Source organism: Nerophis lumbriciformis, linkage group LG23 (assembly GCF_033978685.3).
Source record: "Nerophis lumbriciformis linkage group LG23, RoL_Nlum_v2.1, whole genome shotgun sequence".
NCBI classification, from domain to species: Eukaryota; Metazoa; Chordata; class Actinopteri; order Syngnathiformes; family Syngnathidae; genus Nerophis; species Nerophis lumbriciformis.
This window is the reverse complement of record NC_084570.2, coordinates 33,655,455-33,681,372: the sequence shown is the minus strand read 5'-3', so window position 1 is coordinate 33,681,372 and position 25,918 is coordinate 33,655,455. Positions and strand designations below refer to the sequence as shown.

Below are 25,918 nucleotides of genomic sequence, written 5' to 3'. Positions count from 1 at the left end.
CTACACCATTTTGAATTTTACTATGTTTGTGATTGCACATTTGCGTACATTTTGGGACAGAGTTGTTAGAACGCTGGTTTTCAATATATTATTAAAGTTTGACTGAACTATCTGACTGTTTTTTTGACATTCCCTTTAGCGCAGCGTAGGCGCGGCTTATAATCCGGGGCGGCTTATTGGTGGACAAAGTTATGAAATATGTAATTCATTGAAGGTGCGGCTAATAATCCGGTGCGCCTTATAGTGCGGAAAATACGGTAAGTCCCCTGGAAAGATAAAGACAAATGTCATTCAGTGACACCATCATTTTCAGGAGCTCGGGATTCTATCGATCGCTGTCAATGACGTAAGAGGAAATTACCCCGGAAGTAAATGGGGGGAGGTTTATAGGGGGAAGAAATTTGGCGTGACAGAGCCTATCCAAAATCAGGTAACAAATTCCATTTAATATACTGAAAATATTGTCTGACTACAAGAACATTTAAAAAGTAAACTAATATATCCTCTTTTTTTGACAGAAATGGACTTTCATTCAAACATAATAACTTGTTGAAAAATATATCATTGACATGAATCCTATCCTGGAGTAAGCTTAATGATTGCTAAAATAAACGTATTAGTCAGTAAATGTAACAACAACACAGAAGGAACACAATTAATTCTGATAGAACTTGTCCACCAAAAAGGGTTGTGTCCCAAAAAAACGTCTTACCTCATATTCATTTTGAAAAAAATTGGACTAAACATAACACATTTCTTATTCCAAATAAAGTTACAATCATGTCACAAGTGTTACCTTGTAAATCTCTTCTGTCTAAATTCATCCAGGCTGTTTCTTTAGAATGCTCTTTTTTTTGTCCCATTAAAAAAGAATCAATTAGCCATGAATGTCCAATCTCACAATAATTCTGGACTTAACTTTCTGTTGTACTGTTTAGTACTTACAATATACTGTTTGAGTTCAAAGAAAGGGTTTTGTTCTTACAAGGTAAATGTCATAAAAACTTGATTATGCTGTCGAACTGCTGTGTCTACTAGGAGTATTACATATTCCATCCATCCATTTTCTACCGCTTGTCCCGTTCGGGTTCTTATTCATATCATTTTCATAAACTCAGGGAATATGTCCCTGGACACATGAGAACTTTACTTATGACCAATGTATGATCCTGTAACTACTTGGTATCAGATCGATACCTAAATGTGTGGTATCATCCAAAACTAATGTAAAGTATCAAACCAGAGAAGAATAAGTGATTATTACACTTTAACAGAAGTGTCGATAGAACATGTTAAAACAGAAAATAAGCAGATATTAACAGTAAATGAACAAGTAGATTAATAATAAATTTTTACAGTTTGTCCCTCATAATGTTGACAAAATAATAGAATGCTAAATGACACATTATGTTACTGCATACGTCAGCAGACTAATTAGGAGTCTTTGTTTGTTTACTTACTACTAAAAGACAAGTTGTCTCGTATGTTCACTATTTTATTTAAGGACTAAATTACAATAATAAACATATGTTTCATGTACACTAAGATTTTTTTTGTGGTCCCCTTTATTTAGAAAAGCATCGAAAAGTTGCAAATTACATTTGGGTACCTGTACTGGTACCAAAATATTGGTATGGAGACAAGCCTACTCCACACAAAGATGCCCAGAGAGAAGTGTGAAACTTTGATCTATTGACTGTGAGAGAGCTCATGATTGTTCAAATATTGAAAGCTGCTCAAATGAGCCCACGTGTGACCGTGTCAATTTGAAGAGTGAATTTGAACAGCACAGTGTAAACAAGTCTTTTGGACCAATGAGTAGAATAACTCAATAGTGGCAATTTTGGGGGGCAAATTATCTCCTTGTTCCTTTCACTATCACCAGAAATGATGCAGTTTGACAATTTTCAAAGAAACAACACTGCCCTGCTGTCACACCCCGGCTCGGGTGAAGGTAATGTAACCTTTGCAAACCAGACTTTCAAATCAAGGATGGCAAGGCACGCAGTTGGTAACAGTTTACAAACTTTTTTTGAAATCCCAAAAGTGTCAAAAGGTGAACAACAACAGGAGGAAACAACACCCACAATCTCAGTAGATGTTTGATGCAAGGAGACCGAAACTCCTGCTCAGGACAGATAACCTCCTCTGGCAGTGACCGACAGCAGACTGTCAGAAAAATGGCATTTTCCAACTTAAATAGCCCATAGCCCCGTTCACTAGCTGGGACCAATTTGACAGGGAGAACTAAGAATGCCGTTCTTTTGTAAATTACACCCTAAATAACCATTACATGTCTAAAAAGTATTCACATAGTACTTTTGCATGTGTAGAGCAGTCATTTTTGTACATAGTATATTCAGGCTTAGGTAACATCCCTTTTAAATGTCCAGTGTCCTTCTGTAACACCCAGCTTTTGAAGATCATGGTACGACCCAAATTTGGCCTAATTAGTGAATGCAGGTGTGTTCACCTATATAAAGCCCTCAACCCCACCCTGACTCTTTTAGTCAACTATTCAGAGCCATGGTGAGTGACAGGTAACAATTTGTTTGTTGAGCACATGCTTTTCACTGGCTAACAAGATTGAATGTTTGTATTTTGTCCATGTTGTGCTTCCTAACAAGTGTGCACGGTTTGTAAGGAAGTTTAAGGTCAAACCTGACAGTGTGGGGTCAAACTGTCACACCCGCATTGAAGTCCCTCAACAGTGTACAAAACGGTCTATTTGTCGGCGCATTTAACATTCAATAAACCCGCTTCAGCAATTAAAACATATCTTACGAAGTACTGTCAAAATTAAAAGAATTGTGTAAAACAAATGAAACATGAAAAAAATCAAGAAATAAAATATTTGAACTCACAATTTGTAGGACCCAACCGAGGTCGTATAAGCCATTGGCGGGCAAAACCATTTTACCGCCGGGACAGCTTAGTTAGCTTCCAGTGTCGGCTGACCTCGTCTCACAAGATCAATCAATGTTTATTTATATAGCCCTAAATCACAAGTGTCTCAAAGGGCTGCACAAGATCTAGTTTGTCTTAAGTATCCTTCTTGAAAATGGCAGTCCAAATACACAGTTGACATACACTTGTAAAGAACATAATGTCATGGCTCTCTTGAGTTTCCAATAATTTCTACAACTCTTATATTTGTGTGATAGAGTGATTGGAGCACATACTTGTTGGTCACAAAAAGCATTCATGAAGTTTGCTTCTTTTATGAATTTATTATGGGTCTACTGAAAATGTGAGCAAATCTGCTGGGTCAAAAGTATACATACAGCAATGTTAATATTTGCTTACATGTCCCTTGGCAAGTTTCACTGCAATAAGGCGCTTTTGGTAGCCATCCACAAGCTTCTGCTTGAATTTTTGACCACTCCTCTTGACAAAATTGGTGCAGTTCAGCTAAATGTGTTGGTTTTCTGACATGGACTTGTTTCTTCAGCATTGTCCACACGTTTAAGTCAGGACTTTGGGAAGGCCATTCTAAAACCTTCATTCTAGCCTGATTTAGCCAATCCTTTACCACTTTTGACGTGTGTTTGGGGTCATTGTCCTGTTGGAACACCCAACTGTGCCCAAGACCCAACCTCCGGGCTGATAATTTTAGCTTGTCCTGAAGAATTTGAAGGGTGGGCGGAACAAGGCGTCTTTTCATGTTGTTCTTGCTATTACCAGGTCTATATTGGCTGTCAAAGTGTACCGCCTTGTCGGAATACATCCTCATCCTTCTACTATCCAGGTAAGAGGCATGATTTATGATCTACAATTAACTTACACAAGCAGGGAAGCGATAATGTCAATATAGGCACACAAGCTGGTGATCACAGTGCCGCTATAAATAGTTGGTCTGCGTTAGTGCACATACTGTAATAACAATAGCCATACTTACCAACCTTGAGACCTCCGATTTCGGGAGGTGGGGCGGGGGGTGGTTAAGAGGGGAGGAGTATATTGACAGCCAGAATTCACCAAGTCAAGTATTTCATACATATATATATATATATATATATATATATATATATATATATACCTGCCAACTTTTGAAATCAGAAAAACCTAGTAGCCAGGGTCCAGGGGCCGCAGGCCCCGGTAGGTCCAGGACAAAGTCCTGGTGGGGGTTCAGCTTCGCCCCCCGACGCAAAATGATTATTAGCATTCAGACAGGTTAAAATGTTGCTAAAACCATCACTTTTCTATCAGTCAGTGACTTTTCAAAACAAAAATATTACAGCAAAAATCATATGGGTTGATTGACATGTTTATTCTGTAAACTAACTTCAATAGTTTGAAATTATTTTGACAGTTAATGCCGGTTATCCTGTCAACCTTTCACAAGACTTCAATTTGTTAATTGAAAGCATAAACAGTATAAACACTTTTTACAGTAAACAAATGGTAAAACAGTACTAAACAATTCCATTAAAAAAAAAATTGGTGTCATTATTAACTTTCTGTCCAAGCTTGTATAATCTACTGCCTTGTTCAATTGTAAAAAATATTCTGTGCCTAAAATTCACATTTCTATCACAATTATCATACTGTAAACATGGTAAGCTAACTTCATTAAAATTAATAGTCCTGTCAATAGCATGGAATTACAATTCAAATGTAGTTTTTTTGTAAGCCTTTCAAAAGAATTCAAAATATGAAAAATTAATGAAAATTAATTTAAGCCATCAGACACTTGAAAAGTGGCACATCACATCTCTAATGTAATCATCTTAACTTTTCAACAGAAATAGCACTGCAAAAATATTAAGGACATACTTCTGTATTTTGGTAGTTATGCTGTCAACATTTAACAAGATTTCTTCAACTTGGACTTGAAAGCATAAATAGTATAAACACTTTTAACAGTATAACAGTACTAAACAATTACAATAGATAACATTGGTGTCATTACCTTTTTGTTTGCTCAATTATTGCCTCCGTAAATAAAACTTCGGCATTTATCACATCCAAAGAATCTGTTTGGGCGACGAAAAACGTTGAAAGTTTTCCACTTGTATCGCTAGCAAAGGCATTAGACTTGTGTTTTTTTGTCCCATCGTGGTCTTTTACATCGCTAATTCCCCCGTGTCCGATCGAAAAATCTTGTCTGCACAAGGTGCAATTCGCGTAGTTTTCACCCTTTTTAGAACGGATAATTATTCCCGGATAGGCTTTTGAATATTCTTCACGGAATGACTGCAGTTTTCTTTTCGGTTTAAGACTCGTTTGCGATTTTTCTCCGGCTGATTCCATGATCGTTCGCTCGTTTGGAAACAATGGCAACTGGTCCCTCGTGCTTGGCAGCGGTGCTATAAATAGCCTCGCGCATGGCATTCGGAATGGCTCGATAGGAAGTTACGGGAAGCAGTGTCGATTGTCATTGTGGTTACGCGATTTCGTGAATAAAACTTAAAAAAAAAAATTTTTTTTTTTAATTAATGAAAAACCGTATTTTTTATCACTGTGTTGCACCTTTCCTGCTTGCTGCTCTCAGACCGTAGTCGAAAAGCGCAGGGGAGACACTTCTCCAGGGCCGATGTATGTTCGGGGCAACACCCTTCACTTTACCCGGCAGTGGGTCTCGACAGCGGACGACTTTAGGGGAATGATGAGTCCGGCGATTAGTTGCAAACCCTGCTTTATTGATCGCTTGCCCATTGCCAATCCAATACACAAAAAAACTAGTTCCCGCCCGCACATACGCTTGCGCTCCCTCTCTTCTCTCGCCCACACACTCACTGACGTCACTCACCTCACATGCTGTCACCTGTTAAAGGGCCACACACACTCATACGCTACTCTCATAACACTACCCCCACTCTGGATGACAATTAAAACACAATTTCACTCCAGCATAGTAATAAACATTGACATTTCCATACAGACATACAGTTCCATATTCATTCAATACAATTGAAAGGATGCAGCATGACTAGTAGGAGTCAACTTAAAGGGGGTGCAATAATGTAGCTTGTAGTGCAATTGCAACAATTCAACAGCCCATGTGTTTAGTGTACGCATTACAGTTGAGCGAAACAGCCCTAAAAAACATTAGCAGGTCCAATACTCAGGCTACAGTTTGGGAGGAGAAGCAATTAGCATTTTTAAGTGTAACGGTAACTGAGTCCCCTGTAATAACTCCAAATATTCACCGAAAAATACACCAATTGCCTATTACGCATTGTGCATACACAAACCAATCTCAAGTTGCCTCTTTTTTTTTTATGCATAGAATACTATTAGCTTGAACAGGTCATACAGTAAAAAAAAAACTATAAAACCTTTTTGCCTTTTAAAGGGAAATACAAAACATAAGGCAGTAAGCAACCCCCCCCCCCCCTTTTTTTTTCTTTTTTTTTTTTTCAACCGTACATGAATTTGGCACTCAATGAGCCACCCACTCACCAAACTTTGCTGGTGATCTACGCCTACGGTGGGGCCTTTGAGACCGAGGGTTCTGAGGATGTGACACTGCTGCACCACCCCCACTGTCCTCTAAGTCCACCGGAACGGGAGAGCCAAGCTGAGTGGTGGAAGGGTGAGAAACCACAGGAATACCCACGGCTGGATCCGATGATGGGAAGCTGCAGCTGTCATCAGCGTCGGTGCCAGAAAAGAGCTGAGGCAGGCCCAGTAAAGAGTCAGCAGGATCGACATCGTCCGGGGGTGACACCTCCATTGGTGTCCAGCTCTGCGCTTGCTCCAGGACCCAGGTGTTGTCCAGTGGGTCACGGCAGCGATAAGGCTTTAGCTGATCGTGGTGAACCACCTTTACCTTAGTTCTTAGCCCCTTCTGGATTCGATAGACCAGGTCGTCCAACTGACCCAACACGAAGAATGGCCCCTCGTAAGACGGGAGGAACTTCCTCACTTTGTTCTTGGATTGCCTTGTTCCTATGATGAGGTACCACACAGCATCACCAATGTTGTAATGTGTGCAGTAACAGTTCTTGTCATATTGTCTCTTTGCACGCTTTACAGATTATCCGAGAGCATCTCTGGTGATTTGGTGCGCCAGTTCTAGTCGCTCTCGAAGGTGCTGGACAAAGGCCGGGCCCGAGGGAGCTGGTTCAGGGTCCGGTGGCAGGCCGGATACCAGGTCCACTGGCTCGCTCACTTCCCGGCCAAATATCATGTAGTTTGGAGTGAAACCAGTTGAACTGTGCTTTGTTGCCCTGTAGGCCATGACAGCGTAGGGAATCATTAAATCCCAATCCCAGTGGCAACGCTCGGCTGTCGTGGCCAGGATCTTTTGTAGAGTGGCGTTGAACCTTTCAACCTGTCCGTCAGATTGAGGACGAAAAGGAGTTGTGTGTGTTTTGTCGATTCCAAACAGCACGCACATGTCTTGGAACACCTCCGACTCAAAGTTCCTACCTTGATCACTGTGCAGTGTCTGTGGGGCTCCATAGCGACACACCCACTCAGAGGCAAGCACTTCAGCCACAGTTACGGCTTGTTCATTAGGAATGGGAAAAGCTTCGACCCATTTTGTAAAATAGTCCTGTATCACTAATACATATCTGTTTTTGCGCTCAGTTTCATTCAACGGTCCCATAATATCCAAAGCAATGCGTTCCATAGGGGCTCCGACTCGAACGGTACCCATGGGGGCTTGTGGTGTCTTCCGTGGCCTGGCTTTTGATGCGCAGCTGGTGCAGGTATTACACCACAGAGCGACATCCTCCCGCATTCTGTACCAGAAGTACCGAGTCTGCAGCCGTGCTACAGTGCGCTCAACCCCAAAGTGTCCACCAACCTGTCCATCATACATCTGTCTCATGATGTCGGCCCGGAAAATGCGGGGCAGCACCACTTGTGGATAGAATTGGGTGTCGTCCAGGCAGTAGAACCGTCTTACTAGTATACCGTCTTTGATGTAGAGGCGTTTCCACTGACTCCAATACGTTTTTGTGGCTGGGCTGCATGGTGAGACTGTCACCCATGCAGGACGTTCTTCACTGGTTGTCAGCCAGGTCCTGATAGGTGCGATATCTGCATCGTCTTCCTGGGCTTGTCGCAGCTCCTCTAGGGACCAACCGCCAAACAGTTTATTTTCTTTTGTCTTGGTCAAGAATATTTTCTCTGGGGACTTTAAGTTATCCCAGTCAGCTGGCGGGGCCTTGTCTACCCCCACTGGACTCAGCATCGCCTGGTTGATGTCAGAGTACAAGTCGCACTGCACAGCCTGGTGACTGACGCTCAACTGAGCAATAGAAGGGTTCTGGAGCTTACAAGGGCAGGACTGACGGCAAGGTCTCCGGGAGAGGCTGTCTGCGTTGCCGTGAAGCTGGCCAGGGCGATGGACGATCTCAAAGTTGTATTCGCCGAGTCTTTCGAGCCACCTGGCGAGTTGCCCCTCAGGTTCCTTCATTCTCGTGAGCCACCGGAGGCTACTGTGGTCGGTGCGAACAGTAAAACGCCTCCCCAGGAGATACTGGCGGAAGTGGGATGTGAAATCCACCACGGCAAGCAGTTCCCTCCGGGTAGTGCAGTAATTTTGTTCAGTTTTGGACAGCTTGCGGCTCCCATAGGCGAGCACACGTTCCACGCCTTGTTGAACTTGCGAGAGGACAGCGCCGATGCCGACGTCGCTGGCGTCGTGTCCAGTATTATGTCGTCCTGGTCAATCGGATACCCCAGGATCGGCGCCGTTATTAGCCGACTTTTGAGATCATCAAATGCCACCTGGCATTCCTCAGACCAACAGAACTGGACATGTTTCTTGGTCAGAGCATGGAGAGGCTCTGCAATACAAGCAAAGTTTTTAATGAACCTACGATAGTAAGACGCGAGGCCAACAAAACGGCGGACATCTTTGAGCGACGATGGTGTTGGCCACTCCTGCACCTTCCGGACTTTGCCTGGGTCAGTAGCCACACCGTTCTCTGAGACAATGTGACCCAGGTAGGCCACTTGGCGGCGGAAGAGGCAGCATTTTGACGGTTTTAGTTTCAGTTTAGCCTGGTGGAGGCGACTGAAAACCTGCCCCAGGCGCTGCAACATCTGTGGCACGTTGCTGCCCAGAACAATGATGTCATCCAGATATACAAGGCAGGTCTCCCACTGCATGCCAGCCAGCACACGGTCCATCAGGCGCTGAAACGTCGCTGGAGCATTACACAGTCCAAATGGCATGACATTCCATTCAAACAGTCCATTTTTGGTGCAGAAGGCTGCTGCTTTGCGTGCTCTCGGGGTCAGTTCAACTTGCCAGTAGCCGGCCGCAAGGTCCAGTGTGCTGAACCACTTGGCAGCTGAGAGGGTGTCCAGCGTATCCTGGATTCGGGGAAGAGGATATGCGTCCTTAACTGTGCAGTCATTAAGTGCTCTATAGTCTATACAGAGACGGTACGTTCCATCTTTTTTACGCACCATCACGATGGGCGAAGCCCAGCTGCTGTTGCTGCGGCGCGCTAATCCTGCCTCGAGGCTTTGTTGTATCTGTTGGTCAGCATCCTGTTGCTTCTCTGACGCCATTCGGCGTGGTGGTTGTTTGACCGGGACGCCTGGCAAAGTTACAATGTCATGTTGAACCAGGGTGGTCCTGCCGAGGTCAGTGGATCCGGTGGAGAACACGTTGCTATAAGTACACAGCAGCTGCGCTAGCTGCAGTTGCTCCTCTTTGTTAAGTTCAGTAGTGCTCTCGGCATAGAGATCTTGTAGGTGCTGGGGAACAGAGGGAGTGTTGTGGGCAGCATGTCCAGGCTGCTTGTAGTCCACAGCGTTTGCAGACTGAAGAACCTTTGCTGGTTGGAGGAACCCCACCATGGCCCCCTTTCTGACGGTTACAGCACTGCTGCCGGGATTGAAGATGCGAAGGGGCATGGTTTTATGGGGTGAACATCCACTAGGACTCGGGCCACTAACAGTCTGTGCTTTTCAACGAAGCCTTTAGTGGGGCTCAGCATTAATTCTCCTTTAATGGGATCTTTATGGTGGATATTGCCTTTTACCACATGCTCCTGCCCAGCCTCCAGCACCACAGTCCGGGCCACTCTCACTGCGTGCGCCTTTGGTTTATTTGTGGAGTCAAAATAAGGTACCTCTTCCCCGAAAAGCACGATCCGATGATTTCCAAAGTCGAGACGGGCCTGAGCTTGGGTCAGGAATGGGTGGCCCAGGAGGGCCTCGTCCCCAGCCATATCAGCAACCAGGAAGCAGATGTTCACCTGACGGTTGTTGATCAGGACAGGTATGTGGGCTTCACCGAGCACAGGTATATCGCCAGGCCCAACACCGATCAGAGTCTCCACGGCAGATGACTGAAGTGGAGGACGGACATCCAGATGGATAGCGTCATAATGACGCAGAGGAAAAACACTTTTCCGCGCTCCACTGTCCAAAACAGCACACACTTCTAGCCCATACACAACCATATGAATGCTCATTTCATGACCTTGTGCTTTAAGGTGAAGTACAGTAGACTTTGAGCTTTGGGGGAACATGGTTGAAGCTTGAGCTCTGGCTGTTTTTCTTGGTGAAGGGCAATTTCTTTTCATGTGACCCAGGCCTGAACAGTTATGACACTGCACCTCATCCCATTTAATGTCTTTATGGCTCCTCCCTTTATATTGTGTGTGACTGTAGCTGGGGGACTCATGCTTAAAACCAGCTGATGGGGGCGCTGTAACAGGCCCAAATTCGTCTTCTTCTGAACCCTCTCTTATTAGGGCAGCACGGGGTCTGCGTTCAGCTATGTCACCGGCTCCAGGGTGCATGAGGCCGGCCACATATGATGCTGCTCGCCTTGTGGTTTCATAACGACGGGCAATGTCAAATGCTTGGGCTAGTGTCTGGGGGTGCTGCTCTAAGAGCTTCTGTACAGTGTCCACATCCCCCAGAGCATTAATGAACACTTCAACTCCTATAGCATCCTGCTCAGCATCAGTCCTGTTGCTATAGGCTACTGACACCCCCTCATAGATGTCGTCTCTCAAAATATGAAGAGCTTCACCCGGTTTGCGGGTACGTCGCCTTAATTCAATAGCCACTGCAGCTGCATGCTGTGAAGAGGGACCATATGCAGTTTCCATCTCCTCCACCAGGCGGCAGTAGCCCCACTGGGCTGATCTGGGGTTTCTGTGGATGATGGCCCCAGCTGCACCCACCAGGCAGAACTTCAGCTGAACAGCCATTGTCTTCACGGACCAGTAGTTAGCTTCAGCACAACTCTCAAACCGGTGCAGGAACTCCTTCCAGGGTGTGGTGCCATCATACTGGCCGGGTCTCAAGGTGGGGACTCTCTCCCTTGGATCATAGTCGTCCTCACTCTCTGAAGAAGGCTGATGTAGAGCAGAGCATGGAGCTCCTTGTAATCCTGGCTGCCCACTTTTGCGAAGAGAGCCCATTAGCTTGACACTCTGACTGTGCCCTGGCCCAGACAAATATCCATAATTAATGTCTTTAGATGTAGAAGGGCATGTTGTGTCCAGGCAGAGGCAAGTGGGGGATGGGGGGCCACATGTCTGGGGAGTGCTGTGGATATAATGAATGTGGCGTTGCAATAGCAGCAGGTGGTGGAATAAAGTTGTCTGGTTGGTGTTTGTGAAAACATGAGTTACTTTTAATGTCAGCCACGTCGCGTTGATAACAGCCACTGTCCTCCCTGGACTTTATGAAAGGGTTTGTGCTTGAGAACTTGGGTCGAATGAGCTCACGTGGCACCTCGGCCGCTGCATTCTTCACTCCAGCAGGCTCATCTGCACAATATGACAGGCTAGAAATGCCATAACAACTTGCATTTCCTTCGCTCACATAGTCTGTTTCCCCTTCCACATCACCCTCGTTCATCGTCACGAACGGGTTGGACTTTGAATAGCCGGCACCCCGCGGGCTACGACAGCTAGCATCCGCCATCTTGGCTAGTTTACGCAGGTAAACAATTAGCTTCTCGGCTTATTCTTCTGCTTGCTTTCACATCTGCAGTTTATTTTATCGTCCTTTGCTCACCACTGCCGTTCCAGTTATGTGAGAGGGTCCCTTCGTGGTCGCCAATGTTGCACCTTTCCTGCTTGCTGCTCTCAGACCGTAGTCGAAAAGCGCAGGGGAGACACTTCTCCAGGGCCGATGTATGTTCGGGGCAACACCCTTCACTTTACCCAGCAGTGGGTCTCGACAGCGGACGACTTTAGGGGAATGATGAGTCCGGCGATTAGTTGCAAACCCTGCTTTATTGATCGCTTGCCCATCGCCAATCCAATACACAAAAAAACTAGTTCCCGCCCGCACATACGCTTGCGCTCCCTCTCTTCTCTCGCCCACACACTCACTGACGTCACTCACCTCACATGCTGTCACCTGTTAAAGGGCCACACACACTCATACGCTACTCTCATAACAACTGCAACCGTAACCCGGAATAGGTTGATGAAAACCGTACTAATTACGGGAAAACCGGAGTAGTTGGCAGGTATGTATATATATATATATATTTATATATATATATATATATATATATCTATATATGTATGTGTGGGGAAAAAAAATCACAAGACTATTTCATCTCTACAGGCCTGTTTCATGAGGGGGGTACCCTCAATCGTCAGGAGATTTTAATGGGAGCATTCGCATACCATGGTTTATATAGGGCACAGAGTGGGTGGGTACAGGCTGGCCTAGGGGCGTGGTGATTGGTTCATGTGTTACCTAGGAGGTGTTTCCGTCTATGGCGGCATGTTACAATTTCGCTGCGCTTGTTGAGGGATGACAGGTCTGGACGGTAGATAATAAACAGTTTCTCTTTCAAGCATAGGTTGCATCTTTTATTACCACTATTGTAAGGTGTGCTGGATGCAAGAATTTGCCATGTTATTGAATATTCAACATTATTGTCTTTGAGGTCCCAAATGTGTTTGCTGAGTTCTGTGGTATTTCGCAGGTTTTTGTTCCTGAAAGAAGCCTTGTGGTTGTTCCATCTGGTTTTGAATTCACCCTCGGTTAATCCTACACATGTGTCGGATGTGTTAATGTCCTTGCGTATTACCTTAGATTGGTAGACAACTGATGTTTGTAAGCATCCCCCGTTGAGGGGGCAATCAGGTTTCTTTCGACAGTTACATGCTTTGTTGGTTTTGGAGTTGTTCTGACTGGGGGTCGACGGCTCATTTGCAATTGTTTTGTTGTGGTTTGAGATGATTTGTCGTATATTGTTCATGCAGCTGTAGCTCAATTTGATGTTGTTCTTGTTGAATACTTTTCTTAGGTTGTTGTCTTTGGGAAAGTGTTTGTCAATCAGGTTGAGGAATTTGCGTCCAATGTTCGTTGAGACGTTTTTGCTGTATGGGGGGTTGTACCAGATGATGCCGTTTCGTTTTCTGTTCTTTTTTGGCTGGTTTCCTGGCGTGGGTTCATAGGTGAGGGTGAAATTGTATCCGCTTTCATCAAGGGCTTTTTGGTACGGGGGGGTTGCTTGGTCAAATTCAGCTTTGCTAGATGACAGCATCGATAGCCTTTTATTGATTCCGGTAGGTATTCTTTTCGTGGTGGTGGGTGGATGGTTGCTGTCATGGTGCACGTATTGGAGTGTTGTGTTGGGTTTCGTGAATGGTTGGTAGCTGTTATTTCTCAGGTTGAAAGTGACGTCAAGAAAGTTGACGGTTTGCTTGTTGGCTTCAATCGTGATCCGTAGGCCGTTCTCTTTGAAAATTTGGCATATGCGCTTCTTGGTATTCTCGCTGCTCCTTGGCGAGGCGCGACACACTGCCAGTCCGTCATCACGGTAAATACCAAGGTTCAGATTGAGGCTAGCGAGCTGGGAGAGGAGGAAACTCCCAACGAGTTCACACTTTTCTGCTCCGTCAAAACTTCCCATAGTGACGTCAAATGTTGCATTGTTCTTTTTTTGCCATGGTGTACTGTTGTGGATGAGAATGGAGTTTTTTGCGTGGATGATGATGTTTCTTTCGTTGCCTGTGATTGAGTCGTAGTCTGAGGCGAAGTCTAGTGCTTGAGTCAGTAGGTCTTGCGTGATGGAAGGGTAAAATTCCTCGATATCAAAGGAGATAAAGTTGTGCTGTTGTTTGTCTTGGATGTTGTTGAACCATTTGATTACTGCTGCTGTATTTCTCCATTGGTTGAGTGGTGTTTTGTCCTTGATTTTTGTGTTGACTCTGTCCAGGATTATTTAGCTGATTTTTCCTATTTCAGATTTAGTTGGGTTTATTAGTCGGCATGTTGGGTTATTTGCGAAGTTGGGTTTGTGATCCTTCAATGTGATGAAGGCTTCCTTGTTGGCTGTGGCGTCCACCCTGTCCTCAATGTCCAGTTCAGCCGCGATCCTTTTATTTTCCAGGTGGATGTTCTGTAAGGTATTGGGTTGCGCTTTTTTGTATGATTTGGTGATGCTTCTGTCCAGTAAGGTGTGGTGTTCTGGTATGTCCATTCTGTAGAAGTTTGTGGTTTTATCGGCAGCTATGATGAGGTTGTTTACTTTCTTGATGCGCTCCTTGTCATTTTTCAGCTTGGTGAGGAGTGGGTTGCGGATTGGCTTGAATTTGACTGATTGTATCATTTTGAGCATGTCGTTCTCAAAATCCTTTAGTTCCTCAACTGTGGGTGGGTTCTTGGTAGATTTGAATCCGTAAGTTTCCTTTTGCATTCCTTTTGTTTCAGGGTGGAGGAAAAAATGTGCTTTCCACCGCATCCTTCTTAGGAAGTGTTCCGTCTTTTCTATGAGCCTTAGCTTGTAGTCATTCTGCGCGGGTATGGGAATGTTCTTCGTGGAGTAGTCGATGTTGAATTTTTCCATTTCTGATCGTCGTACAGTGCTCAACAAATGTCAATTTGGAGCGGAGTATATGTCTTAATAAGGTTATCCAAAAAATAGTGCTCGATACCGTAGTAGAGCGCAATATATGTATGTGTGGGGAAAAAAAATCACAAGACTATTTCATCTCTACAGGCCTGTTTCATGAGGGGGGTACCCTCAATCGTCAGGAGATTTTAATGGGAGCATTCGCATACCATGGTTTATATAGGGCACAGAGTGGGTGGGTACAGGCTGGCCTAGGGGCGTGGTGATTGGTTCATGTGTTACCTAGGAGGTGTTTCCGTCTATGGCGGCATGTTGTTACAATTTCGCTGCGCTTGTTGAGGGATGACAGGTCTGGACGGTAGATAATAAACAGTTTCTCTTTCAAGCATAGGTTGCATCTTTTATTACCACTATTGTAAGGTGTGCTGGATGCAAGAATTTGCCATGTTATTGAATATTCAACATTATTGTCTTTGAGGTCCCAAATGTGTTTGCTGAGTTCTGTGGTATTTCGCAGGTTTTTGTTCCTGAAAGAAGCCTTGTGGTTGTTCCATCTGGTTTTGAATTCACCCTCGGTTAATCCTACATATGTGTCGGATGTGTTAATGTCCTTGCGTATTACCTTAGATTGGTAGACAACTGATGTTTGTAAGCATCCCCCGTTGAGGGGGCAATCAGGTTTCTTTCGACAGTTACATGCTTTGTTGGTTTTGGAGTCGTTCTGACTGGGGGTCGACGGCTCATTTGCAATTGTTTTGTTGTGGTTTGAGATGATTTGTCGTATATTGTTCATGCAGCTGTAGCATGCACCTCCTAGGTAACACATGAACCAATCACCACGCCCCTAGGCCAGCCTGTACCCACCCACTCTGTGCCCTATATAAACCATGGTATGCGAATGCTCCCATTAAAATCTCCTGACGATTGAGGGTACCCCCCTCATGAAACAGGCCTGTAGAGATGAAATAGTCTTGTGATTTTTTTTCCCCACACATACATATATTGCGCTCTACTACGGTATCGAGCACTATTTTTTGGATAACCTTATTAAGACATATACTCCGCTCCAAATTGACATTTGTTGAGCACTGTACGACGATCAGAAATGGAAAAATTCAACATCGACTACTCCACGAAGAACATTCCCATACCCGCGCAGAATGACTACAAGCTAAGGCTCATAGAAAAGACGGAACACTTCCTAAGAAGGATGCGGTGGAAAGCACATTTTTTCCTCCACCCTGAAACAAAAGGAATGCAAAAGGAAACTTACGGATTCAAATCTACCAAGAACCCACCCACAGTTGAGGAACTAAAGGATTTTGAGAACGACATGCTCAAAATGATACAATCAGTCAAATTCAAGCCAATCCGCAACCCACTCCTCACCAAGCTGAAAAATGACAAGGAGCGCATCAAGAAAGTAAACAACCTCATCATAGCTGCCGATAAAACCACAAACTTCTACAGAATGGACATACCAGAACACCACACCTTACTGGACAGAAGCATCACCAAATCATACAAAAAAGCGCAACCCAATACCTTACAGAACATCCACCTGGAAAATAAAAGGATCGCGGCTGAACTGGACATTGAGGACAGGGTGGACGCCACAGCCAACAAGGAAGCCTTCATCACATTGAAGGATCACAAACCCAACTTCGCAAATAACCCAACATGCCGACTAATAAACCCAACTAAATCTGAAATAGGAAAAATCAGCAAAATAATCCTGGACAGAGTCAACACAAAAATCAAGGACAAAACACCACTCAACCAATGGAGAAATACAGCAGCAGTAATCAAATGGTTCAACAACATCCAAGACAAACAACAGCACAACTTTATCTCCTTTGATATCGAGGAATTTTACCCTTCCATCACGCAAGACCTACTGACTCAAGCACTAGACTTCGCCTCAGACTACGACTCAATCACAGGCAACGAAAGAAACATCATCATCCACGCAAAAAACTCCATTCTCATCCACAACAGTACACCATGGCAAAAAAAGAACAATGCAACATTTGACGTCACTATGGGAAGTTTTGACGGAGCAGAAAAGTGTGAACTCGTTGGGAGTTTCCTCCTCTCCCAGCTCGCTAGCCTCAATCTGAACCTTGGTATTTACCGTGATGACGGACTGGCAGTGTGTCGCGCCTCGCCAAGGAGCAGCGAGAATACCAAGAAGCGCATATGCCAAATTTTCAAAGAGAACGGCCTACGGATCACGATTGAAGCCAACAAGCAAACCGTCAACTTTCTTGACGTCACTTTCAACCTGAGAAATAACAGCTACCAACCATTCACGAAACCCAACACAACACTCCAATACGTGCACCATGACAGCAACCATCCACCCACCACCACGAAAAGAATACCTACCGGAATCAATAAAAGGCTATCGATGCTGTCACCTAGCAAAGCTGAATTTGACCAAGCAACCCCCCCGTACCAAAAAGCCCTTGATGAAAGCGGATACAATTTCACCCTCACCTATGAACCCACGCCAGGAAACCAGCCAAAAAAGAACAGAAAACGAAACGGCATCATCTGGTACAACCCCCCATACAGCAAAAACGTCTCAACGAACATTGGACGCAAATTCCTCAACCTGATTGACAAACACTTTCCCAAAGACAACAACCTAAGAAAAGTATTCAACAAGAACAACATCAAATTGAGCTACAGCTGTATGAACAATATACGACAAATCATCTCAAACCACAACAAAACAATTGCAAATGAGCCGTCGACCCCCAGTCAGAACAACTCCAAAACCAACAAAGCATGTAACTGTCGAAAGAAACCTGATTGCCCCCTCAACGGGGGGTGCTTACAAACATCAGTTGTCTACCAATCTAAGGTAATACGCAAGGACATTAACACATCCGACACATATGTAGGATTAACCGAGGGTGAATTCAAAACTAGATGGAACAACCACAAGGCTTCTTTCAGGAACAAAAACCTGCGAAATACCACAGAACTCAGCAAACACATTTGGGACCTCAAAGACAATAATGTTGAATATTCAATAACATGGCAAATTCTTGCATCCAGCACACCTTACAATAGTGGTAATAAAAGATGCAACCTATGCTTGAAAGAGAAACTGTTTATTATCTACCGTCCAGACCTGTCATCCCTCAACAAGCGCAGCGAAATTGTAACAACATGCCGCCATAGACGGAAACACCTCCTAGGTAACACATGAACCAATCACCACGCCCCTAGGCCAGCCTGTACCCACCCACTCTGTGCCCTATATAAACCATGGTATGCGAATGCTCCCATTAAAATCTCCTGACGATTGAGGGTACCCCCCTCATGAAACAGGCCTGTAGAGATGAAATAGTCTTGTGATTTTTTTTCCCCACACATACATATATTGCGCTCTACTACGGTATCGAGCACTATTTTTTGGATAACCTTATTAAGACATATATATATATATATATATATATATATATATATATATATATATATATATATATGCAAACAATTCTGTGTTTAGATAATTGATACTTCAAACTTGCATAAATAAATATTAAGGAATATAACATAACTTGGCTTCTGAGAGCTTCAAAATGTAATGAATAAAATGCTAAAGTTGTTGATAAACAAGCAATTATTTTAACAATTAAATATGGTCATTTTAAATTAATATGATAATTTAAAATTAATTATTTCAAATATGTTTATTTTAATGTATAATTCTATGGCTGGATGTAATAAGGAGTCAGAAAAAATACAAATAATACAATTAATTTTTAGCAAAATATAGTAAAAATGTATTTATTTTTTTATTTTTTATTTTTTTATTAATATATTTATTTTTAGGTAAGATAAACATAATACAATTTATCTCTAGTCTGGATGATTTAGTTCTTGTCACCCTGTTGTCCTCCCGTCAATAGGGAGATTTTCGGGAGAATTATTGTCCCGGGAGGTTTTCGGGAGAGGCGCTGAATTTCGGGAGTCTCCCGGAAAATTCGTGAGGGTTGGCAAGTATGACAATAGCACTCATACTTGATAAATATTTAAGTCTTGAAGAGTAAATGGAGTATTGTTGGCAGTTTTTGGATGTTATTTATTAGGTTTATGGGCGGAATAGAGGCCCTCCCATTGGCTGTGCTGAAGCAGGCTTTTATTTTCGATTATTTACAAGTTAGAAGGCATTAAAAAAAAGACAGTCGTCATCGTGGCAAAAAAGGCGCTAACTTTCCAAAGTGGTGTAAGCATTATATCACGCCTTCAAAACAATTAGAAATTGTGCAAAATATACATGTTCTGTTCAACCACCACTGGTAACATAAGCTAGCCAGTAGAGTTGTCTTGATTCAAATATTTTGGTACCGGTACCAAAACGTATTTTAATACCGGTACCAAAATGTATTTCAATACATTTTGATACTTATCTAAATAAAGGGGACCACAAAAAATGTCATTATTGTCTTTATTTTAACAAAAAATCTTTGGGTACATGAAACATATGTTTATTATTGTAATTTAGTCCTTAAATAAAATAGTGAACATACTAGACAACTTGTCTTTTAGTAGTAAGTAAACAAACAAAGACTCCTAATTAGTCTGCTGACGTATGCAGTAACATATTGTGTCATTTATCTACCTATTATTTTGTCTACATTATGAGGGACAAACGGTAAAAATTGATTATTCATCTACTTGTTCATTTACTGTTAATATCTGCTCATTTTCTGTTTTAACATGTTCTATCTACACTTCTGTTAAAATTTAATAATCACTTCTTCTTCTCTTCTTTGATACTTTACATTAGTTTTGGATGATACCACACATTTAGGTATCGATCCGATACCAGGAAGTTACAGGATCATACATTGGTCATAAGTAAAGTTCTCATGTGTCCAGTGACATATTCCCTGAGTTTATGATTAAGATATGAATTCCATCCATCCATCTATTTTCTACCGCTTATTCCCTTCGAGGTCGCGGGGGTGCTGGAGCCTATCTCAGCTACAATCGGGCATCTGTGTTGGCCCTGCGATGAAGATATGAATTAAAAAATAAAATAAAACATATTTTGTGACAATAAAAAATATCGATGTAATCATAGTAGTATTGACTAGATACGCTCTTGTATTTGGTATCATTACAGTGGATGTCAGGTGTAGATCCACCAATGGCATTTGTTTACATTGTGACGCCGGTGAGCTATTGTATCCTCCTACGGTGTGTAGTGAAGCATGTTTAGGTATTCCTCCTCCTCCAGTGATAATGCTACTTATAAGAAACTTACTTTATTTGTCGCCATGGAGGCCAGGATTAGTGATTTAGAAGTAGCTAGAACACTGCCGATTGTGGATGGATGTTTGCTGCTAGCTAGCTAGCCATGTCTTAAAGCACCTCTTCCTGAGGGCGTTTCAGTGTTATAACTTCACCTTTATCTTTACTTTTTATATCAAAATGCGTCCATTCTCCCTTTTCTGTCGACACACTGTGTCTGCTTGTAAGTACTCTGTGTGTGCGCTGCCGAACATGCTGCTCTGCTTGTATAACCAGCAATGTCATGACGTGACATCATGCCCGGGAACCGGTACTTTTCAAACAGAGTATAGTACCGTTTTTGATTCATTAGTACCCCGATAATATACTAGTACCGGTATACTGTACAACAAGCCGGTGGCGTTCCTATACTCAGACTTAGACTAACTTTAATTATAAACAAGGGAAATTGTTACATTCTTTGGTCTGAAAGGATCATATTCATAACCCACGGGGAACGGTATATACCCTATTTGGATCAATAAGGAGTCTGCTCAGCCTTGTAAAGCTTTATAAAAAAAACAAAATTCACGTATCATAGCTCTTAATTCATAATTAAAACCAATTTTGATGTGAGGTTTCGCACCACAATTTTAACAGCTGCCCTTTCACTTTTTTTCCACGGTGCCTGTTACTTTTATCCCCTGCATGCTGCTAATCCATGTTGTCAGAGAGGTGGATGATGCAGGTGCAGAGCAGCTTTAATTGTCATGCAGGTGTTGATGCAACCCGGTCATTTATACCCGTATGATTTTTAACTGTGTGAAATTGTACAGTACTGTGAAGCACACCATTAATTATGTGTTAAATGACTCACTTTCCCATTTTTTGGTTCTGCCAGTCCTAGTTTTAGAATGTGCAGGCGTACTTACCTGCTGTTGTGGTAAGTGTGGCCATAATCACCCAAAGCAAATAATGCAGGAACTAGGGTTGTTCGGTATGTCGGTACTAGTATAGTACCGCGATACTAATTGATTGAAATCGGTACTATACCGCCTTTGAAAAGTACCGGTACCGGTCTTTCATCCGAGTGCCGCTGTGTGGCGGTGACTACAGAGCCGAGGTGCATGATGTTGAGTGTGTCAAAACACACACACAAAGTGCATACAAGCAGTAACATCTTGGAGAGGAGGAATGGCAAAAAACGACAATTGTAAAGTTAAAGTTAAAGTGCCAATGATTGTCACACACACACCAGGTGTGGCGAAATTATTCTCTGCATTTGACCCATCACCCTTGATCACCCCCTGTGAGGTGAGGGGAGAAGTGAGCAGCAGCGGTGGCCGCGCCTGGGAATCATTTTGGTGATTTAACCCCCAATTCCAACCCTTGATGCTGAGTGCCAAGCAGGGAGGTAATGGGTCCCCTTTTTATAGTCTTTGGTATGACTCGGCCGGGGTTTGAACTCACAACCTACCGACCTCAGGGCGGACACTCGAACCACTAGGCCACTGAGTAGGTACTGGTTAATAAAGAGTGTGTGAAGTACAATATGGAGGAATTTGGGCTTCAAAACTAAGGATAAAAACTTCAATTCTACTGGTTAAAAAAAGAGTGTGTGAAGTACAATATGGAGGTATTTGGACTTCAAAACTAACAGTAAAAACTACAATTCTACTGGTTAATAAAGAGTGTGGTAAAGTACAATATGGAGGAATTTGGGCTTCAAAACTAACAATAAAAACTACAATTCTACTGGTTAATAAAGAGTGTGTGAAGTACAATATGGAGGTATTCGGACTTAAAAAGTAACAATAAAGGTGACGCTTTTAACATGGAAGCGCCGTGTTGCTTTAAAACACGCCTCGCCAAATGTCGCGATTAGTATTAGCACCAATGAGTCTGCTAAGATCCGCCTTCCGGTTAGAATTTGAGGCCGCTGATTTGTGACAATCTGGTTGCTTTATTATTAGTTTTGCAGGACACAACCGGACCCATTCATCACTCTATTGCCCACTGCATCACTACCTCTCTCTTTACTCGCCCACTCACTCACTGACATCACTCAGACACTCGACATTAACATTCTCGCAAACACACATACTGTACGCTCATAAGTGAACCAGCTCCCCTGTTGTGCACATGTAGATACAAAATATGCAGATACATAACATGTAGATACATGACATGTAGATACATAACATGTAGATACATTACATGTAGGTAAATTACATGTAGAAACATAACATGTAGGTACATAATATGTAGATACGTAACATGTAGATACATAACATTTAGATACATAACATGAAGATACGTGACATCTAGATATGTATCATGTAGATACGTAACATGTAGATACAAAACATGTAGCTACGTAACATGTAGCTACGTAACATGTAGATACGTAACATGTAGATACGTAACATGTAGATACGTAACATGTAGATACGTAACATGTAGATACGTAACATGTAGATACGTAACATGTAGATACATAACATGTAGCTACATAACATGTAGCTACGTAACATGTAGATACATAACATGTAGATACATAACATGTAGATACATAACATGTAGCTACATAACATGTAGATACGTAACATGTAGATACATAACATGTAGATACGTAACATGTAGATACGTAACATGTAGATACATAACATGTAGATACATTACATGTAGGTAAATTACATGTAGAAACATAACATGTAGGTACATAATATGTAGATACGTAACATGTAGATACATAACATTTAGATACATAACATTTAGATACATAACATGAAGATACGTGACATCTAGATATGTATCATGTAGATACGTAACATGTAGATACAAAACATGTAGCTACGTAACATGTAGCTACGTAACATGTAGATACGTAACATGTAGATACGTAACATGTAGATACGTAACATGTAGATACGTAACATGTAGATACGTAACATGTAGATACGTAACATGTAGATACGTAACATGTAGATACATAACATGTAGCTACATAACATGTAGCTACGTAACATGTAGATACATAACATGTAGATACATAACATGTAGATACATAACATGTAGCTACATAACATGTAGATACGTAACATGTAGATACATAACATGTAGATACGTAACATGTAGATACGTAACATGTAGATACATAACATGTAGATACATTACATGTAGGTAAATTACATGTAGAAACATAACATGTAGGTACATAATATGTAGATACGTAACATGTAGATACATAACATTTAGATACATAACATTTAGATACATAACATGAAGATACGTGACATCTAGATATGTATCATGTAGATACGTAACATGTAGATACAAAACATGTAGCTACGTAACATGTAGCTACGTAACATGTAGCTACGTAACATGTAGATACGTAACATGTAGATACGTAACATGTAGATACGTAACATGTAGATACGTAACATGTAGCTACATAACATGTAGCTACGTAACATGTAGCTACGTAACATGTAGATACATAACATGTAGATACATAACATGTAGATACATAACATGTAGATACATAACATGTAGCTACATAACATGTAGCTACGTAACATGTAGATACGTAACATGTAGATACATAACATGTAGAAACGTAGACACGCACACAGCTGCTTGGCTTGATGCCAAATATTAGCGTAGTTAGGACCGCCCATCTAACGTCAACTAATGCAAGTAAAATGACTGAATTTGGTAACAAATTGCTGTAATTTGTGTTTTATCTTTAACAAATGTGTTTTACCGGCTACATGTCTTATCTGTGTACATTTATCTATTGTTTTGTTTTTAGTACTTACTAATAATTGTATTTTTCTTAAAGCACAGACCAGGAATGCCCATCCATCCATCGATTTCCTACCGCTTACTCCCTTTGGGGTCTCGGGGGCGCTGGAGCCTATCTCAGCTACAATCGGGCGGAAGGCGGGGTACACCCTGGACAAGTCGCTACCTCATCGCAGCAGACCAGGAATGGCAATTATAAATCATGAAGCATTTAATATAATGTCAAAAAAAGCTTTTTATTATATTCTACTTTAATCTCGGATTATGGCAGACTATATGTTGTATGGAAAATTGGCAATTGTTCTTTGAGTGCAACAAGAAAAACACAATGTGTTTAATGCCCTTTAATTTATATTTTAACCTTCTAGAATGTTTCTTTGAGTGCAGTAAGAAACATATGTTTATTGTATTGCCTGATTTTCTGTTAAAATAAACTTTTTTGTAGTTCCCTTTCTTTGGAAACGTATCGAAAACATATCAATATACAGGTATATTTTGGTGCCGGTACCAAAGTATTGGTGTCGGGACTAGCCTAGTAGGAACACAAGTAATGTCATTGAATGATTTGATCACTTGTGATTACACTGGTATGTGTGTGGCCTGTCATACATTGATTGATTGATTGAAACTTTTATTAGTAGATTGCACAGTACATATTCCGTACAATTGACCACTAAATGGTAACACCCGAATAAGTTTTTCAACTTGTTTAAGTCGGGGTCCACGTTAATCAATTCCAGTAACGTGCAGTCACTAGAGGCAGGTGAGGCGGGGCCTCACCTGCCATCATGGGAAGAAAAAAAATGTAATTGTTATATGTATCCAGTGATTATACTATAAAGTTATTTTCCATTTAACTCCAGTTTTAGATTATTTTTATTCAAAATCGCTGAATTTTCACATTTGCCGTTCAAATACTGAGAAGAGACGGTGCGGTGAACAGCAGCCAGTTGAGGCACGTCACTCAGTGCCGCAACATGGATTGCGCAATGACTCGGCTAACTGCTGGCCTGCTGTGCAGTGAGACTGTATTGCTATATGAACTATATTATACATTTCCATAGTTTAGTTAGCTGAGGTATATAATGTACAGTGTATTTGGCAGAGGTGGGACCAAGTCATTGTTTTGCAAGTCACAAGTAAGTCTCAAGTCTTTGCCCTCAAGTCCGAGTCAAGTCCCGAGTCAAGACAGGCAAGCCCCGAGTCAAGTCCAAAGTCAAGACTGGAAAGTCTCAAGTCAAGTCCTAAGTCCTGCATTTTGAGTTTCGAGTCCTTTCAAGTCCTTTTAACCACAGACTAATATATTAACACAGATTGTGTATGCTTTTCAAACGCTGTATTTATTTATTAAAACAAGTGCATTTTAAATTGCAGGAAAGAAAATTGTGCTGACATTGCACTTTATAATAGCACTATTAACCAGTCATTTTAAACATTAACTCATTCCTTTACAGAACAAACACATTGAAAAATAAAGTGCAAATGTACTTATTTGTACAAAAGTGTTAACATTGAAAAAACATGACATATACGTGAACATAACAAAAAAGTTGTACTTTTTATATGTCAGGGCCCTATGCTGCATTGCATTTGCAAAAGACCAAATTAGCCAAGAGTCTGTCAGTCATTTGTGCACGATGGGGGCGTAGTATGATGCCACCATGGCTGAAAACTCGCTCCACTGGAGCACTGGAGGCAGGCACTGCCAAGACTCTCATGGCCACTCGGAACAGTGAAGGAAGAGTCTTCATGTTCAATGCCCAGAACAAAAGGGGGGAGAGAGTTGTTTTGGGTTGGTGCACTACTTGTAAGTGTATCTTGTGTTTTTTATGTTGATTTAATTAAAAAAAGAAAAAAAAAAGAAAAATTCTTGTGCGGCCCGATACCAATCGATCCACGGACCAGTACCGGGCCGCGGCCCGGTGGTTGGGGACCACTGAGGTAAACAACCAACAGTATGTCAGAAAGCTAGCTAAAACGGTGCACATATTCATAATATAGTATACATTTTAACTGACCTTTATTTTACTATTTTTGTCTTTTTTTAGGTGGCTAAAATACGCGGTGCTGCTGACCGCCGTCTAACGTTACGTGTGATATATT

The 25,918-nt window shown here is 42.1% G+C and overlaps 2 long non-coding RNA genes across 3 annotated transcripts in view; one reads left to right on the top strand and one right to left on the bottom strand.

Annotated features, from left to right (window-relative positions):
- LOC140679783 (uncharacterized) overlaps nucleotides 1-25,918 on the bottom strand; it is an 80,256-nt gene that overhangs the window by 29,218 nt on the left and 25,120 nt on the right. The gene's annotated exons all lie outside the window — the stretch shown is intronic.
- Nucleotides 2,515-24,413, top strand: LOC133622222 (uncharacterized). 2 transcript variants are annotated; one of them, XR_009817749.2, is made up of 3 exons: nucleotides 2,515-2,529; nucleotides 3,685-3,748; nucleotides 23,853-24,413. It is a non-coding gene; the product is annotated as an uncharacterized lncRNA (long non-coding RNA). The 2 variants fall into 2 exon arrangements; XR_009817748.2 differs by having other exon boundaries at nucleotides 2,515-2,540.